Raw genomic sequence first — 19,589 nt, 5'->3', positions numbered from 1 at the left:
ATATATTTACAATATTATTTTATGCCGCACATAACAGCGATGCGTTGGGTTGATTAATATTACTTAAAATACGTCATATGATCATATAATAATACTATCTTTACTTCACGTGGACAGATCCTTGTGTATCGTCGAGAACTCAAGTTAATAGTGTTATTTAACTGAATCATATCGTTACAGAACAATGGAAGTTTCATTTTCATCTTACAACAGTTTTGTAATATTATTTTCATACAATTTTAATGAACGTTGGATGAAACTGGAACGACGATAACAATCTCCAACCCTCGTAAACAACGTTGACACTAACTGCGTGGTTGAATTGTTGTACTCAGCAAAGAATGTCTTCGTAATTCTTCAGTAGTTTTTTGTTACCTCTAACGATAGTGCATTGAAAAAGTTTAATTATTTTTTTAAAGTGGTGATTACTACATTTTAAGAAAACAGAAACAATATAACACAATTTCCTATATACAAAGTAGAAAACCCTGCGCGCTTCTGATATTTTTCCAACTCAAAAAAGGCCAATGCGAACTTTACTGTAAGCAAAGAATGATCTAAAAAACTCTTCCAGGTTTTCTAAAAGTCTCAAATGAACCCACCATTTAATTTTGAGCAGTATTTATCAAGCAATATCCTTGCGGGGATCGTTATAATAATAAAAGTCATGGTTTTTGGATATATGAAACTTTAAAACCTAAATCTAAATTAAGAATTGGAGGGGGCAGGGTAAATATTTTTTAATGTAAACCCTCCCCCTTGAGTAGCTTTTAATATATATTTTTCTGTAAATAAAAACAGTGCCGCACACAATAAGTTTCTTTCTCAATCCAGTACAAAAGAGGACACGATAAAATTGTAAATAAATTTAAATTATACGCTCAGAACCAACACTCCTCTTGACAACTGTGAGGTCGATTATTTAATAATGTTGTAGTAAATTTGTATCTATAAATAAATTCAATAAAATTTAAATATCACCTTAATCTTTTGTGATACCAAAAACAAATATATTGGTTTTTTATGTATTAAATAATAACTTTTAACAGGCCACCATTTTTTACTGGTTTGAGATATAGACTTCTAGTTTACAGAATTGTTCCTATTTACAGCAGTATTTAAAATGAGATCGTACAAGGTGGGATACCACTGAACAATCTTACATATACATCCCAAAATCCATAATTTTTAGTCTGAATAAGAACCAATCCATAAGGTATCAACCAATGTTCTTGGTTCCTGAAAGTTGTTGTTATAACGACACTCCCATGGATAGTGGTTGATACATTTCTATTGAAAAGTTCATAGGAATGTGCGGCTTTTGAATCTCGTGGTATTAGTTTCATAACACGCGAGTCACGGCTTTAGTCTAAGTATAGCATGTTCATTTCGTTAAACGGTTATATCTAACACTAATCAATGAATAGAATTTTAAATATCTGTTCAGAGAATAAGAAGAAGGTATAGAAATACTTATAAAGCTACACATATAACAAAAATGATTGAACTGTAGAAAATACACATTCAAAAAATCTGTAAATCATTTTTGTGTTACAGTAATTTATTTGATTCTTTTAAAATCAAAGTAATTAGTAATCAAAGTAAATTAAAATCCAAAATTTTAAAACTATACCTTTAATTTTATATCTTCTTCATTTACATACCATTTTGGATACTTTATTGAGCTATAGATTAACTGTTCCGTATCTTATATGTAAATAAATAGCTTAGAACTTCAACTTTCCTCAAAACATTAGAAAGGGGTTCCAGGATGATATAAAGTTAGCTCTAGTAGTTACAAGTATAATACCTCAGTGATATGACACAAATGTGATTATTTGTGGTCCCTCACTATTACCGTTATATACTGTAGCTATCTATTTTGAAATTTTATAATTAGACATTGTCAACATATGATTTAAAATTTGTTAAACTATTCTTTTAATGGTAATAATATTAAACCATTTATCCAAAGTGACATTTAGTTAAATATCTTACACTTGAGGAATCTCAGGATATATTCTAGGAGCCAGATAGTAATGTATCAAAATGTGTTTACAAAGTTTACATGACAAGTAAATCGGAAGAATTGTCTTGTATGCACTATGCAATGAATACAATGCCTTCCTTCTACAACACCATTAACAAATTTGTTAGAAGTAGCACGTATCTTAAGATTAGCACTGCTCCTATGATTATCTTAAGTAATCTTTATAGTTGACTGCTTTAAATAATTAACACTATATCTCCAATGAAAAGTAATACATTTGTATTGATTAGAAATTAATATTAAATAGACGTGAGGACAGCAGGCCAGAATTACAGACTTGCTGCATCGGGAGAAAGTTTTTCCCGAGGTGTTGGAGAAGTTGGGGAGAAAAGTATGCTATTGTACAATAGACGTCAAGATACGCGTAAGAAGTGGTGGAATGTTTACAGTTTGAAATTAAATTTAAACTGTGTATCTTCTTTTATACAAGACTCAAAAACACCACCATGTAACAATAGTTTTAGTTTATTAAAGGAGCCACTAATAAAAACCACTACTAAGGTTAGAGTATGTTGGTGCATACTAATTTACCATCTTAGGTTATATCAAACAAAGTTCCACAGAATAATAAAATTGAGCATTATTTATGTATACCTAAAATTTTAAACTTGACTTCTTATTATTGCACAATGCATACAATACTTTGCATGTAGTAATGAAGTATTTCATAAAACATATTAAAAATGAACGAAAGATTGGACTATCCAAAACATTGTTTTATTTATCGTAATAACGTTATATTTCCTATTTCGTCATGTTTATTTTTTTAATTATTTTTTATTTTTGCTTCCACAGTGATTTACTATTACAAAGTATCATAACTATCTGGGAGAAACGTTGTAATGAAAGTGCATTATATAAAAACAGAGATGATGTTATAAACCACCAAATTACCCGAAAGAACTAAACATGTTGTCTTACATTCCTGTACTTCACGTATGCTGTGTAAGAAAAACAATATTAAATGTAACATTTCTAAAATTAAACATTTAGAAATTGTCATCTTCAAAGTATGAAGTTTTACTGTAATTAGTCTACAATTTCTTCCTGCGTCTTTTCCACTAGGTCCTAAGTTATCCAAGGCATGGTAAGCGACTCTGTATCCGTGAAGTCCTGAGTGATTACGACTTTGCCAGGACACAAGGACACTGAAAGGCTGGATGTCCTGGATGGCGAGCTTAAGGACTAGAGGAGCTGAACAGAACCTGGGTGGTTCCAGCTCCAGAAACAACATCCCTCGAAGTTCGGGTGATTGTTCACAGCGTAAACCAGACTTCGTGATGCCAACCAGCTTCTGATTATCTCGTAACCACTCCCATAGCTCCTACTGCTCACATCCGCAGCGTAGTAGATTTTCTTTACAGTTCAAAAGTAACAATTACAATTGCGGTAGAAACACATATATTTACATACGCATCATCAATATAATGCACGTCACATGTTATCTTGCATTACGTAGTGAGGAACATATTATCCATTCTATACATATTAGAAAACACAGTATAAAACGTCAACTCTTAGGAACACCTTAAAATACCACACCAAGTAATTATATGTGTACGTGTCCTACTATGGGCAAGGACATACAGATTATTGACGTATAAGCTAGGAACTAGTCAAGACATTTTTCCCACCAATTTAAAAACAAACAAATTTCTTTCCGTCATACCAACAGATCAACTCATGCGGTACCTTCAATTTTTAGTTTATGATATTCTTCATTAGACGTGGCATAAGGCACATCTTGATATAAAATCATTTTTATTATACTACAAGTATAGAAAGTAAGTTCTCTAGACTAGTCAAAATAAGTTAAGTTTATTAATTTAACGAACAACTAGGTATTGCTAGAAAACGTTTTAAATCCTTTCACTTTTAACCAGGAATAAAAATACTATGCCTTTTATTACAAAGTTAAGAATGTTACTACATTTATAGCTATAAACATATCAGTAAAATATAATTTCTTATGTTTACATGCTTATGATACGAGTAATCACATTCAGATATATTTAAGTATTTCGAAAAATTATAACGTTTGTGTACGACTATCCTTTCCACAAACAACAAGTGGTTTTGTATTATTTTTAAGTAAGATTTTCATTTCAATTTATTCCATATTAGGATCTTAATAGTACTTTATAATAGAATATCCATCACACTTTATCAATAATTTTCTTCTAATAAAATTTAAATACCTATTCCAAATGATTTAAAGTCACGTTTACTTTTCAATGTAACAAATTAGATGCATATAGGTATAAGCTATGAAACTAAAGACAAAAAAACAATTGCATAATTCAAGAACAAATAGCTGATTAGATTTAATTAAGGTAGGAGTACGGACTTATGTTCATATCTTATGTACTTTACATGTTAGCTCTGGTTTTGTTTAATTTTAATCTTTTTCTACAAAGCTAACATCGCGTCGAGGTGTTGTTTAGTTTGTCCAGAAAACTTTGATTAAGGTTTTATTCAAAAATTAATTTCCACTGTAGAAATACTTGTGACTATATGTTTTTGGCTTACATTATTGTGAAATTTAATACACAAACATTGATAATCTTACAACACTTAATGAAATAATCAATTTACAATGATAATTGAAAGTAAGACACTTTTCAAAGGACAGAAATATTAGACACGAATCCGATTGAGCTACTTTGACTGCATTTTGCAGTTGCAATTATACTTCTTGCTCGAAGATAAAAAAAAGTCAGGACTAATTAATTAAAGCAAACACCAAGGGAACAGGATACTTCAAATGCAATACAAATATATGTTTTTATATTTGACGTTATTGATACATTCCGTTAAGATATATTATTGATATAATATAAGCACCATATATATAGCAACAATTCTTATGTGTGTGTTTTTATATATATATAACAGTTGATTTCTCAAATGGCTTGTATATATACGAATAATAGAAATGTTATTCCGGTATAGAATTGGAATAAGAAAATTGTATAATATAACACAATTTTTATTGCAAATGATCAAAATTCAATACATTGTAGAATGAGGGCAAAAAAACCTTTGAGCAAGAAGTGTCTGTAAAAATTAATTATACGAATTAAACACTTTTTATAAGACATTTTGTAATAATTATGTTTATGAAAATATTATATAATATTATTTATTTATATTTATGCGCTTATCGATAGGTAAAAATTTTTACGTGTCACATTTTCATATCATAATATTGAAAACCTAAAACAAAAGGGGTAATGGAATTTGTTTTTTCAGTTTATTAGCTATCCAAAAACAGTAGTGAGTTACAAGATTAAATAAGAATTCCAAAAGAGCAAGAGATAATTCAAATTATATAATTTTAATAATAATATATACCGTATTTACTCTTTAAAAGTAAATATAGGCTTGTTTTCTATATACTTAAAATCTACATACAACTGACCGACTCATGACGAAATCTCCTAAAGTAAAGAACTTATTTACAAGGGACATTGTACACCCTGTCAGATAATCGATAGCAAAAGGGTTTTAAGTTTTCTCAGCTAAATCAAGTAAATCGATTATGCATTTAATTAGATTTTTTATAAATTCCGAACAAAAAAATATATTTACTATTTGAGTCCCACATGAGTTCTATATAAACGCTCTACGTGATATTTTCGCATTTATTTTAATAAATATTGAGAACCGTGACATATCTCACAAGAACTCAACAATTAGAACTCAAATATTGGATGCTGAATCATGGAATGTTGATTAAACATTAATATATTTTTCCTTAGAATGATTAATGTGATTCATTGTACTCTATAATATACATATTTGAAACCACGCGTCTAACGACATAGTGCATTTGTTAGGGTTATTGGAGTGACTTATTCTATGATAATAGCACTATTTTAGCGATGTTTAACAATAACTAAGAACATGAATACTAATATATAAAATGTTCTTTTTAAAACTGGATATAATAATACAGTAAATTTATTTATATTAAACATGGTTCGGAAAATAAATTACAGTAGGCAGCAGGTATTGGTGGCAGATATGAAACGCGCAAACACTGGAGCAATATTGTCACCCGAAACACATATTCACTGCAAAAGCAGTGATAGTAAGTTAATCACTGGGATATGAAATGTGTGTGGATAAAATTTTATATTGATATAAGAACAAATTTGGACTGTCGCATAATTATTTTTTGAATACTGTGTAATATACTGAAATCAATAATGGCCAAGAAGGAAGCCAGGATTATTGCTACTGCATGTTGGAATAATGATACAATAACCCACAATAAATTTTAAATACTTAGTCTACAGAATATTTTTATAATAAGCTATTTCTGATTTTTTATTCACAGTTCACGCGTAAATTATTAATTCCACGGACCTGGAAGCCATGTTTACCAATAATTATTTACTATCCCTAAACCTTGGACTGAGACGACTTAACCATCTGTTGATAATAATGTATAAGGAACCGGTTTATAGATAATATGACGCTGTTCACGCGTTCTTGGACTTTTAACCTCTTATCGCCTGCTGAGGAATCAATTCATGATTACGGTACATACAGAAAGCACCAGCAAAGAAGTCCAGGGGACTGTTGGTGACATGTTTTTAACTCAAATAGCCTGATAAGCAACATGTGGAGTGGCCAAGTTGTTTCCTAGCTATGATGTCTAGTCAATACCAACTAGAATATAAAGACAGAGTGACCGAGTATAGTAGGTAATGAGCATGGAGTAAGAAGGTACAAGTGAAAATTATACAATTTTGGCAGTTGCTCTCGACGGTTCGTGAAAAAACGGGGCCACATGTCCCTGAATGTAGTAGTTTTTCTCACCCCACCAGAGTTAGGGCAGGTATCAGATATTGAAGTTTTGTTTAAATTCTGCTCTGATGGACTAATAAATCAACATTTAAACAGTTATCTATCAAAATTTTCTGGAATGAGTGGTACTATGGACGTTACTGGTCCAGTAAACATGTTTAGTCGATCAGTACCTAACTATGATATCCTTTACTTAGAATATTTGGTTATCGATGGTTTCAATGCGTAATCTGAAGTTTGTAGTACTACACCATATGGTGATATATTTTAGTTATTATAAGTGATTGTGTTAAGTCACATTTAGAAAAGAATGGGTTCAAGACTGAAAGTTTCAAAAACCATAGTTAATACCAGATTGAAGTAGTTGGCGGAAACACGGACTAGTAAATACGAAAATCCTTTACATACAAGAATATCATATACTAGTCATATTGAGAAACTTATCTCCTGTCAAAGATTTCCGAGTTAATTAGGGTGGATTTCAAGCTGCAGGGTGGTTAGAGTATCTTCACATATCGTCAACTAATGAGACCATAGTACACCCTTTGCTCAAAATAAGAAGAAGCCTGGTGAAGTATAACAAAGCGATTCAAGAAATAGTTTTGCGAATCATATGTACCTTTTTCTCAGAAATGGGTAAAACTATCTTAGCACTCTTTTATTTAATGTTCGAGTGAAAGTGTCTTATAAGAAAAAATACGTTTAAATACACTTTTTGTAATATGCTATTTAAACTTTTTCAAAAATGTCATCATTTAGCCAATTTCAATAAATTAAATCAATTCTAAATATTATATTTTTTAATTCTAGTTGTAGGTAATAATTTGTTAGAGAGGTAATATATAATTTTTTAAATGTTATTTTTAATAGTTTGTAAGAAAAGTTACATAAGTTAACATGAACTAGATAGGGGGAAAGTAACCATCTTAACAGAACAAAAAAGACAACTGAAAATGTATTGCACCATCTTACGTTTAGTGTGACAAATAAATATTTCATGGTGATTTAAAGGTATTGAATATTTTTAACCAAAAATCCAGGATTTCACTCAAAGAACTGTATTTGTATTTGCTAGGCCACTAGAGCAAAAACACGTTTTAAATACGTAGGCAAAATCCTGTAGAAGGTATACAGGAAATGAAATTATCGTCGAAACAGTGTAAATTAGAAACATAAATTTTATTGTAGCCGCATTGTTATTGAAAGCAGTCAATATCTTCTATATCTGAATTGTTCCTGTATAAATGTAATGTTTCTTACGATAGTGAACCATTAACTAGTTAATCATGGCCTAATTCACAAGGACAACAAAACCGAGAGGGACTTGTGGCCACTAACAAACGTTTGTGTCTGTTGTTGTGTCACAGTCTGTAGCGGAACATAGGAAAAAACTGTTATTAACAGAATATTGTGTTAGGGCTTTCACATGAGGAACTCTCTTACTTTGAGTTTAAACAGCGGCCCAGAATCACCTTCAACTGACCTCTCTTCAGCTGGTATATTGTATCTTTGTCTAGATATTGTGCATTAGGCACGGGATATTTCTTGTACTCACAATATAAGTAATTTTTATATTGTGATACAAGTATATTTATAATATAAAACGCTATAGGGATATCTTGTAAACTAATGTATGAGTATACAGCATGTCTGTAAATTGCAACATCAAGCTTCACCATTTTATTTGGAATATCACAATAGATAAGAAATTCATAAAATTTACTCATGTGTTGCTTACATTACTATCTGTCTGTCTATCCATTCTTGCTTTAATACATAGTTGAGCAGAATGAAAATATTAATTCCAATATTGGCAATATTAATATTCAAATGGTTGTTTTTTAATGTCTTAAGGATCATTACAGGTTTAAAAATGACGGCTACATGTTTAAACTGTTACACTACAAACGATAGGGTTTTAAGCAAATTTATAAGGATAGTGAAATATAGATAACGTTTAGGTGAACATTTTAATACCAAGTTTATTTAAACAGAAATTAAAGGTAATATTCTACGTAAAATTGACACCATATCACCTGATTGTTTTAAACAGCTTGATTACATTTTGTTCTGTCTAACTGTTCTTAATTTTGTTATTGGTTTATATACTGTAACAACAGTACTTAGTTAACAAAACTGTATTATCTTATTAAGTTTAAATTTAATGAGTTGTCTTACTGCTCAATGCTAGCTGCTCAATACAACAATCAGATGAAAATTGTAGCGAGGCATAATTAACTCAATTGATTTTATTTAATATATTTAGTAAATAAACTTCTTTTAACAGAGAGAACATACAATAATAACGTTGTGTAAACCAACTAACTAAAATATATACATGAGAAAAACTAGGGACGATTATTTTATAATTTATATAAAATAGTTTTCTTATTTTGTCCTGTTAGGTTAAAAGATTATCAATAGAGTAGTTTATGGACACTCTGTACATTTTAATTAGCAATTTAAATACTTATTAAAGTAGTCTTGCCCTTTGACTGGATTGTATGTAAATAATACAAAACTAATATACGATTCAATTCAGATAAATGTAAGTAGAGTTGGTTTTATAAGCAGAAGTGCTATTTAAGTTTATTTTTATAATCCTTTTGAATTACAGTTTTCATTTCTATTTCTTTCTTACATATATTTTTTATGAAATCATTAACAGTTTTCCACTTAAAACATGAGTTAGAGCGTATTCAATAATGCCTATAAAAACACTTTAATGTGCAATAGGTATTACTAGTTATGCCTACTGAATAGAAGTTTTAAGGCCATTTATATCATACTCAATTCCGCAACTACTTGATAACCTGGCAATTTAGAAATTTTAGTTTATTGTTATTAAACCATTAGTAATATCCGACTTTGTACGGCACAGGAAAATGGGTAATATGGACTCCATGCTGTCGGATGAAATATAATTGCAAAAATATTATAATTAGCTTTCATCAGATTCACGCATGGTGAACTCCACCGGACAGAATAATTCCGCCATGACAAGGTGCAGTTTGTTTGACATCTATAACAGAACTTTACACACATGAATGTAATTTAATTTGTCACGTATTATTCAATAACATTTAATAGGTTTGAATTTCATTATTAAACGGCTTCATTAGATTAGATGTTTCTGTTTGTATTATTTTTTCTCACAATTCTAAAAGACTCTAGTTAGAACTCTAGTTAGAAAAAGTTTAAGTGATTAGTATATTAAGTTTACTACTAAATAAGGGAATACGTTGCTCGATACAATAGTTTCATAAAACTCGGAAATCTAATTTATAAGTATCAGTTATATATTACTAGTTTATATTGTCAGGTTTTATGAAGCGTGTGCAACTCTGTAATAAAAAATAATATTCTGCATATTTATTAGTACCTTACTTCATAATCCAATCCAAACCAGACTTTAAATCAATGTTTTACAAAATTAATTTTTAGAATATAATTATATTTAACGTAAAATATTGATTTTGTGATACTTCTCATATTATTAGGCTTTTAATATTTAAAATTTCAACTTTGAAGATTTTTTTTACATTTACCATCAAGATAATTTAACATCCAGGGATGGCAATGGGTTCTCCACTGTCTCCTATTTTTGCCAAAACTATGGAATAATTTAAGAGGAAAGTCTTTTTTTAGCTTTTCCTCATGGAGACGCTAAATTGAATGTGTTTTTCGTGTCACGTAACTAGTATTTCCCTTTCTATCCGTTTTACGATGGAAGTACTCGCCAAAAAAAAGATTCCATTTGTGTGTGTGTGTGTGTGTGTGTGTGTGTGTGTGTGTGTGTGTGTGTGTGTGTGTGTTTTAAGATATAGACTACGGGGTTTCTACATAAAACACCCTCAGAAAAGAATTCAAGCCAACCATTATTTGTTAATTAAGGAGTGGCCTATCTGTCATTTGATAAAACAAATAGATTATACGTACTCGGATCAAAATAGCTCAAAACAGTTTAATAGGATCTCAAACGGAAACAATAACTTTTAATCACTAATAAACATTTCTGAGTCAGTAAATTAGAATAGAGATAAATTTGCGTACATATCAATAATCAATCATATCAATTCATTATTATCGGAAAATAATGAAAAGAGTAGATAGAAAATACATTATTATAAAACACAATACACTTGGACAAAGTTATTTAAAAAGAAAACCGACAAATGGCATACAGGATTCCAAAAACTGTGTTTACAGTCTAAAATATAGTAGGGATAAAGAATAAATAGGAGGGGCAAATTAAAATAAGACGGGATAGTAAAAGAAGACACACATAGTAAGAGAGGGGCTAATATTGAATTTAAAATTTCATCAACTCTGTGGATCAGATTGCAGATATCGATACTTAGTGTTACTGATTTAGGGTATCACTAAGGGATGGCATATATTTGGAAAATATCCCGTTTCCTTTAAAATTTCATCTTGGTTCACTGTAATTACATAATACTAACCATAAAAACATTACCTTCACATCTGAAACATATTTCATATTACAAACTAGAAGTTTATAAAATTTTTTGAACTATAATATCGGTATGGTACCTATAACGTGTATCGGATATTCATTAATGGAGTGGAAATAATTTACCAAATAATATAATAGGGCCTATATGGATAACTCATGCTATAAGTACTAAGCGAAATTCAATAAACTTGAAAGTGTATGTTATATGGTAGCTAATATTAACGGGTGTTACAGAAATGTAAGATACATTGAAATGCATTTTTTAACGTCACAGTGGAATTAAGTTATGTATAACAAGCTTAAGTTATGGCCGGGTATAATAATTTTGAAAATAATCAATATTAATTCGTATTCATTAAATAGCTTTATTAGAAACTCCATGGATTGCAGGCTAGCTGGTTCACTAAAATTGGGTAGCCTATAACTAATAAGGTAATATAGTTGTGCGGTGAATTTAAAATAGACTTTCTGATTCAATGCATCCCTTATTCATGTAATACCAAATTCTACAAGTACTAGAGTAGTTTGTTGTTGGCCATTCGATTGTTAGCGCTTTGGTTTGTGAGGGAAACAAATATTATTGCGTTGGTAAACATTCTTAGAAAACAATTACGAATGATTTATAAAATTCAACTTGAAGTTCTACACGAGTTAATTTATCAATCTAGGAGAACAATAGTAACCTGATTATTGAATTGTGGTTTACATTCATTTTAATCTCGTTAAAAAGAGCCAAAGAATCGTTTTACGAGTAAAAGTAACTGCCACCAATAAACTGAGGTGGATATGTTGTTTATACCACTCCACTCTACAGCAGATTAAATTGCTGATTACAAATTATAAATAGTCTAGTAAGTGGATTAGCCGATAAGTGGATTAAAATTTATATCATCAACATAGATGGATATCACACTTCAGAATAAATTTTATACTATTGTAAGCGATCCTAAAAATAAGTTCCAAACTCAGGCCTGCCCTCAACTGGTAAACGGAAATATCAGAATTAACTTGACGGAATCTTACTTTAAATTCTTTTTCTTGCTTTTATACACTCCAACTAGAACTATGACACAAGTAAATGGCAGTGATATCTATTTTGTTTTTTAAAAGCAACACAGAAATATTGTCTGTTACCTGTTTTGAAATTGTTCATAGTTCATCACTGTATTCTTCTGATGTTTTCAACCGCAACATGAGAAAATATTTAAACTGTATTAATCCCTAAATTTTATTATTGATTACGAGCTGTTGTTCCATATTAATGCTCTATTTACTCTGAGAAATGTACACACTACGTAAAGTTTTTAAATGAACACTAAAGTCTTCAAGTTCTATAGTCAACTAACACAATAGGTTTTTTTCCATTTCAAAGTGGCAGCCTAATTAAAACTATTTAAAAATACCACTTTAAACTTATCATCTAACAAAACTACACGAGAACTAACGTTTTTTATAACATTGGTATAACTTTAAAGACCTTAAAATCGGCTGAAAATAATCGTATAAAATGTCTTGAGCAAATGTAATTAGGTGAGGCTGCTCTGAAAAGCACTGTCTACTTAGTTTTACAATTGGTTGTTAAGACAAAATTTAGCTGTGCTACTTGATAAGCCTATCTTGAACTGTAAAGTAAAAAAGAAGTTCTATACTGTAGGTATTATTACTGCTAAAATAGATCATTCTATTTTGTATCAATGTAATACATAACCTTTTCATGAAATCATGTATATTAAACATTGTGATAGTGTTAGCGTTTGTTAATCAAATGTGCAATGTTTAAAACATTTTTCCATAGACACTTTTTAACTTGAATTCTTAACGGACGGAAATTTAAATACTAATATCAAGCTTTTAATAATACTGCTGGTATGATTAACATATATTCCAAAGTTTTATTGCATTTTAAATATTCATTAAAAAATGGCAGTGAATTTCAGCTGTTTTACGTCATCTAATTATCACGTTTAGTTGTATGATTTCTTTAAATCAGCAACTTTCATAGCAAACTAGTCTGTTAATGTTGTTTGTTACTTATGAAAACCTTAAATAAACGTATTAAAACCTCATTGTAAATAGATTTGTTTTAATAAAGTTTAAATTTAAGGAAAACACCGCTTTTTTACCTAGAGGATACTTTATAAATATTAAAATATTGAGAATACTTACAGGAATAAATTTATAAATTAATTATCACCTGCATGAAAACCTTTGTAATTGTTTATAATAGATTGAGAAAACTACGAGCTTCTCTAAAAATGCAAGAACAATAGATAAAGTAGTTGCAGGGCAGGAAAAAAACATACAGTTTTAGGATTATTTTCTTATTTATCTTAAAAGACAAATAATAACACAATTTTTTATTTGAAGAAAGTTTACGCATGGTAACGAGCACCTCAGTCACAGAGTACCCTGCAGACAATTGTTTTTTCACAAAATTAGAAACAATATTGATATCCATTTAAGTAATATTTATTAATTTAATATATAGGGAAGTATTGTACATTAAAACAGAATTTTGACTATACAGTCTTATAGGGTCAGGATGTTTTTATTTCCTTTCATCTTCAATGGTCTACAGAAGTTAAATTACCCGATCAAATTGCAAATAATTTTACATCAGAGGCCATGCTGTTATTATTACAAGATTATGAGAAAGCTAAACAAATAGGCCACGTATAAATATTTTCTAACGTTAAAATATTTAACAATTTGATTGCTGACAGAAAGAATTAAAAATACTTAAAATATGTTTCATGTGATTTCCACTCACGATTCTCATTAACTAGAAGGGAATATTCATCACCTGAAACAGCCTCGTTTGGGCAACAAATAATCCTCATAGCCGCCATCTGCAAGCTAACCGGAGAAAGTTGCAGACGTCTGGTTTGAATTATTATTTATTATCCTGCATATCTTACCCTGTACTGCAAAGCTCACACTTTTATGTTATTCATAAAATATCCTTTGAGTTTTATTATTCACTAAATTCCCGCTTCATGTACAGAATTTCCGCAATAAAATTCCAATAAACAAAAACGTATATATTTTACATTCTAATACTAATAGTTTCTAATAATTTTTTGATCTTATTGCATTTAAATTTTATTATAACTTCCACTTTTAAAATGTATCACATTTTCAATTTGCTGATGATGTAGTTTTATTATATTACACCAAACTACAATATTTAACATTTTTTGTAATATCATCAGCTGAAATAGGTTAAAGGATAATGACCTCATGGGACAGTTTTCCAAACGTTGACTACACTTTGTGAGACGTGTTACTGGTTGTTTCACTTCACACTCTAGACTATTTCTGGAAGGCTGACGTCTGTCACTGCATGTGCATACCGATTGCTACTTTTTTTCTACCTGAATGTTGTTAATTTATTAGATGTACATTTCATATAAGTGTTTTTAGTACAAGACTTGTCTAATTTGCCGCCACTATACTTGGGACCATGAAATCATCCCATGATTATTATATTCTTTGGTTTTTGCCTTTCCCATGCTTGCCATAATTCTTGCTTCCGATACTTTCCGATAGAGACATGTGTTAGGACTATTATAATTCATAGGGATATTTCCGGCGGAAAATTGTTGTAATTAAATTTAAAACAAAAATAATTTAACTATAAACAAATATTTATTAACTATTCATATTTTACAGGTATCGATTTATTTTATGTATTTAATGTATATATTTTTACATGTTACTACATTTTTAAATTCATTGTACCTTATTCTAAAATAAAACTCTTACGAAAAGAGTAAGTTTTCTTAATTTAAGTTTGATAAATATAAATAAATGTTTAAAAGAATTTAAATATGACTTAAATAAATTATATTTCCAAAAATAGGCTCCAAAACCAATTAAGTTATTAATCCATATTTTTTGCACCTGTGGCTACAGTCGTCTTTGTTTGCAAGTTTGAGAAGAGAACGTATTCCCTGAATTAGCAAAATTTGAGTGTTGGTCCCCAGATAACTATTATGTAGGCTTATATTAATAGTATTCCTTACTGCGCGACAAAGAAATTTTTAAGTAGCACTTAGAAACTGGTCTATGGCTGGTAATATGTTGTAATTTCATATGCACAATTCCTAATTTACACGTTTCGTGGTTCACAAAAAGAATTCACGAGAGAATCTGTCATGTTTTGATATCAATATCTCGATATTGACTTATCTATAAAGCACGTTGTTTAGGATATAAGGATACTAGCATATAAGGTACTATCAATATACTAACAAATATCTTGCTATATGGACGTGCTATGTACACATCTTACAACATTTAACGAATTTGGTTTTCAGAACACGTGTTAGAAGCAAGAGTTAATCTAAAATCTTGTAATTTAATTTCGGTAACTCTAAAGGTGCAACGAGAAGTTAACGATTATGTTGGATCTTGTTGGGATATTACTTTGCAGTTTGCTCCTCTCTTCCATGGTCTGATATAGTCACTTGTAAGTTGGAAGCGCACCAAATCACGCACTGCGCAAGTTCAGAGTATTGGTTTTTACGTTCTATTAACCTTCGGGGTTAATTACTCTTGCTGAATCTAGATCTTCTCAGCTAGACTCATTTTACGCCCTTAGGTAAAAAATGTTTCATAATTCATCCTCGAGTGTTATTTCTAAATATAATTTTTAATTTATTTTCTGACTTTAAATTTATATTGTTATGCATTTTTGAGGAGATACATATAAGGCTTCAATAATATATATATATATATATATATATATATATATATATATATATATATATATATATAAGTAGATATGAATATGGCGGTTCTAGCTCACTTTTGGGACAGACAGAAATTCCATACAAAATACTGTTTAAAGGACAATAAACGAATCTGTAAAATCAAACAGTAAGGCGGTTCTAGCTCACTTTTGGGACAGTCAGAAAATCAACGTAAAATACTGTTTAAAGGACAATAAACTAATCTGTAACTCACGAATGAAAAATTAACCGAATCTATAGCCGTTTTACTGTTCATTGTAGGCTTCTACATTTCTAAGCTGTTTTAATGAAAAAATCCAGAAATCTTAATAAAAGATCTATAAACGGAAATAATGAAATTTGCTAACAATCACTCGAGAAACCGGGGAGAATGTGAGTAAAACCGCATTCTTTTCACGAGGTTCTTCATTTACTTTCTCCAAATGTACTATAAAATCATCAAAGATTTCAGGTTTAAAATCGTAGTCAAATTCAATGTCTAAATAGTGAAAGATTATAGGTAAAATCTTCTCATAATAAACGTGTGTATTTAAACCTACAAACCTAATGTATTCTTTGAAAAGGAAAATAATTTTGTCAACGGTTCCAAGAGATAAGTAAAAATTTTTGTTCTTTTTTCTAAATTCTGAGACAAATTTTGTTTGCTTCTTATCTCCATATTGTAATTTTCTAAGCAGATTATTCAAATGTGTTAGCTTATTTCGAAATTTCTTAGGTTTAGGTCTTTCATACAAAATTAAATTACAATCTCTACAAACTAATCTTTTATAAATAATTTCTCCTCTATTATAACACTTGTAACAGTTGGCATTATACTCTTCCATTTACAAAAAGAATAAATGGAAGCTATGGAACTAAGTCTGCCGAGATATAAATTTTTCAGCGCAAATGTTTATGTTTATATTTCAACTACCGAGATAAAAAGAAATGATTTTATTTTATTATTCAACTATTTAGGATATTTTGTCTATGATTACAAAGATTATTACGGAAGAAATCGAGATTTTTCATCAGCGAAAGAGTATATTTTTAAAGTTTTAGAAGGAATGAAAGAGAACAATATGAACATCATTAACTACTGAATTTCTCTAATATCGTTCTTAATCACATCATAGGCTAAAAATTTCTCAGAAACCACAACCACATAACAAATCGCGTTTGTAACAGCATTTTGAAAATCCATATTGATAATTATATCGTTCTTTGAACTAGAAATATTTGTCAAACTCTTTGTTGTATCAATGACATAAATGGGTCTATTTGCTATAAATTCTTTGGGGTTGTAATACATTTCCATATTTTTGTAGTAAACTTTCTTAAAATCTTGATACATCTGATACATGATTCTGAAAAGACCTCCGGAAATGTTTAAATTTTGTAATTCATCTGGATAATAAGAACCATTCAATTTTACTCTGATATTTTTCACATCCAAACTATCAAACTTTGAAGGATTTTTTTCTTGATTATTCTGTCTATCTGTTTGAAAACCGATGATAACGAACTTGGGATTGAAGATATTTCTATAAATATTTGTGATATCGAACGAATAAGTTGTTCCGGAAATACCTTTTTGCTCAATACATTGCCAATCTAGAAAATTAAACATAATGTTTTGACTTTTTGTAATTTCATCAATCAATCTAATTTTACTCGTGGTTTTATAATCAATCATTGGAACTCTAATGAAAAACTCGTTAATTGTAATTTTGCCATCAACAGGCATAACATTTCCAGTTGCAGTCTTCAGAATCACATCATCGTCTTCTGCTCTTATAAAACTTAGATAAAATCCTCCTTTATAGATCGGAATAGTAACATTTTCAAAAAATCCTAAGCCGAAATGTGCTAAATCACCGACCGCTTCAAATTGTCCAAATTTAAAAGTTGATTCAAAACTGTTTGAAAATACATCACTTTTGGAATAACAAATGGTTCCTTTAATAGTGCTTAATTGGCCACAGTTTTCGACTTCTTCTATCAATTTATTGTGTTTTCTTACTTCAATCTTAGAAAATAAAAACGGTATAAAATTATCGATTAATCTAACATTATCAGTTCCAAGATATGCTTGACCATCTTGTTTTGTTAAAGTTCCAGAAATATAAAACTGGAAGTTAGACGAGCAAAAATTATCTCCAAAATCAATATTAAACTCAGTTCTTTTATTCGGTTCATTCAAATGTTGTTTACTAATTGGATAGAAATTTTTAAACTCCGCCCTTTCAATATCACTAGCATACTTTCTGTAGTCCACCATTTAATAAGAGAAATTTTAAACATCATGTATAAGTCGATAAGAAAAGATTTTAGTCATTTTTTAATGATCTACTTCGTCATATTCAGGATTCTGTTCCTTAAATTTTGCGATCTCGGTCACATATTTCAATAAAATCTGCACAGGATAGTAACCGCTATCTATAATATTGTTCCAATCAACTGTATCTTTATTTTCATCCAAAAACTTTATACTCAAGTGTTGATAGAGACAAAGAACAGACATATGATCTTTTAATTGATAATGTATATTTTCTTGAATGAACTCTGGGGACAGATTTTGATATTTTGCAATGTTATACCAATTCAATTTGTTTACGTATAATCTCATCATATCTTCGGATAATTCATATTTTTGAGAAATGTCATCCCAATGTTCTTTTTTCAAATCTCTTTCGTGTTGCATTATAAAAAGATCGAAAGCACTGTAATGTCCCGCCATCTCTATTTATTAAGAAAAAATTTCAAGTTTTTATAAATTGACTCTTTTTTGCGTTACATTCAGCACATTTTCCAGAAATTCTCTTAACTCCATTGATGTTTGCATAGTATTTTATATCGTTTGTGGCAGTTTTCTCTTTACATCTCACACAATATATGAGCGCCATTTATTTAGGGAAATTTTATCATGCATAAAACCCTACACGAATACCTATTTCAGTAAGATCTTCCTCCATATTATTAAGTTTTTTTTTCTAATTTTTGAAATTTGACAGCATAAGAATCATTGTATTCAACAAATTTATGACCAATATTCTCAAAAGTTTTCGTAGCATCTAAACTAAACTTATCAAAAGACTCTTTAAAATTAGTAAGTTTTTCATTAATTTCACCAACATCGTCTACTGATCTTCTATTTCTGGCTTCTAACTTGTCATAGACTTCTGTTGTAAAATCTTTAACATGCTGTTTATGATTCTCATAATTTTGTTTTAGTTCATTAAACATTTTAATAGGATCTTCTAATTGAATCATTACAACAACATCAAATGGATTAATTCCTTTACTAACACCGCTAATTCTTTTTCCTTTAAAATCTAAGGCATTTTTAACATTCGGATCATGTAAATCAACAATATCGATGTTTTCTGATAATTTTAGAGGTTTTAAAATTTGTTCTTTAACAACAACATCATGTTTGTCAATACCAGGTCGAACACCGACAATTCTTTTCTTATTAGCCAAACTAACATAATTCTTTTCAACTTTGATCGCT

Source organism: Homalodisca vitripennis, chromosome X, assembly GCF_021130785.1.
Source record: "Homalodisca vitripennis isolate AUS2020 chromosome X, UT_GWSS_2.1, whole genome shotgun sequence".
Taxonomy (NCBI): Eukaryota; Metazoa; Arthropoda; class Insecta; order Hemiptera; family Cicadellidae; genus Homalodisca; species Homalodisca vitripennis.
The sequence above is the reverse complement of the archived record's forward strand: the minus strand, read 5'-3'. Positions refer to the sequence as shown.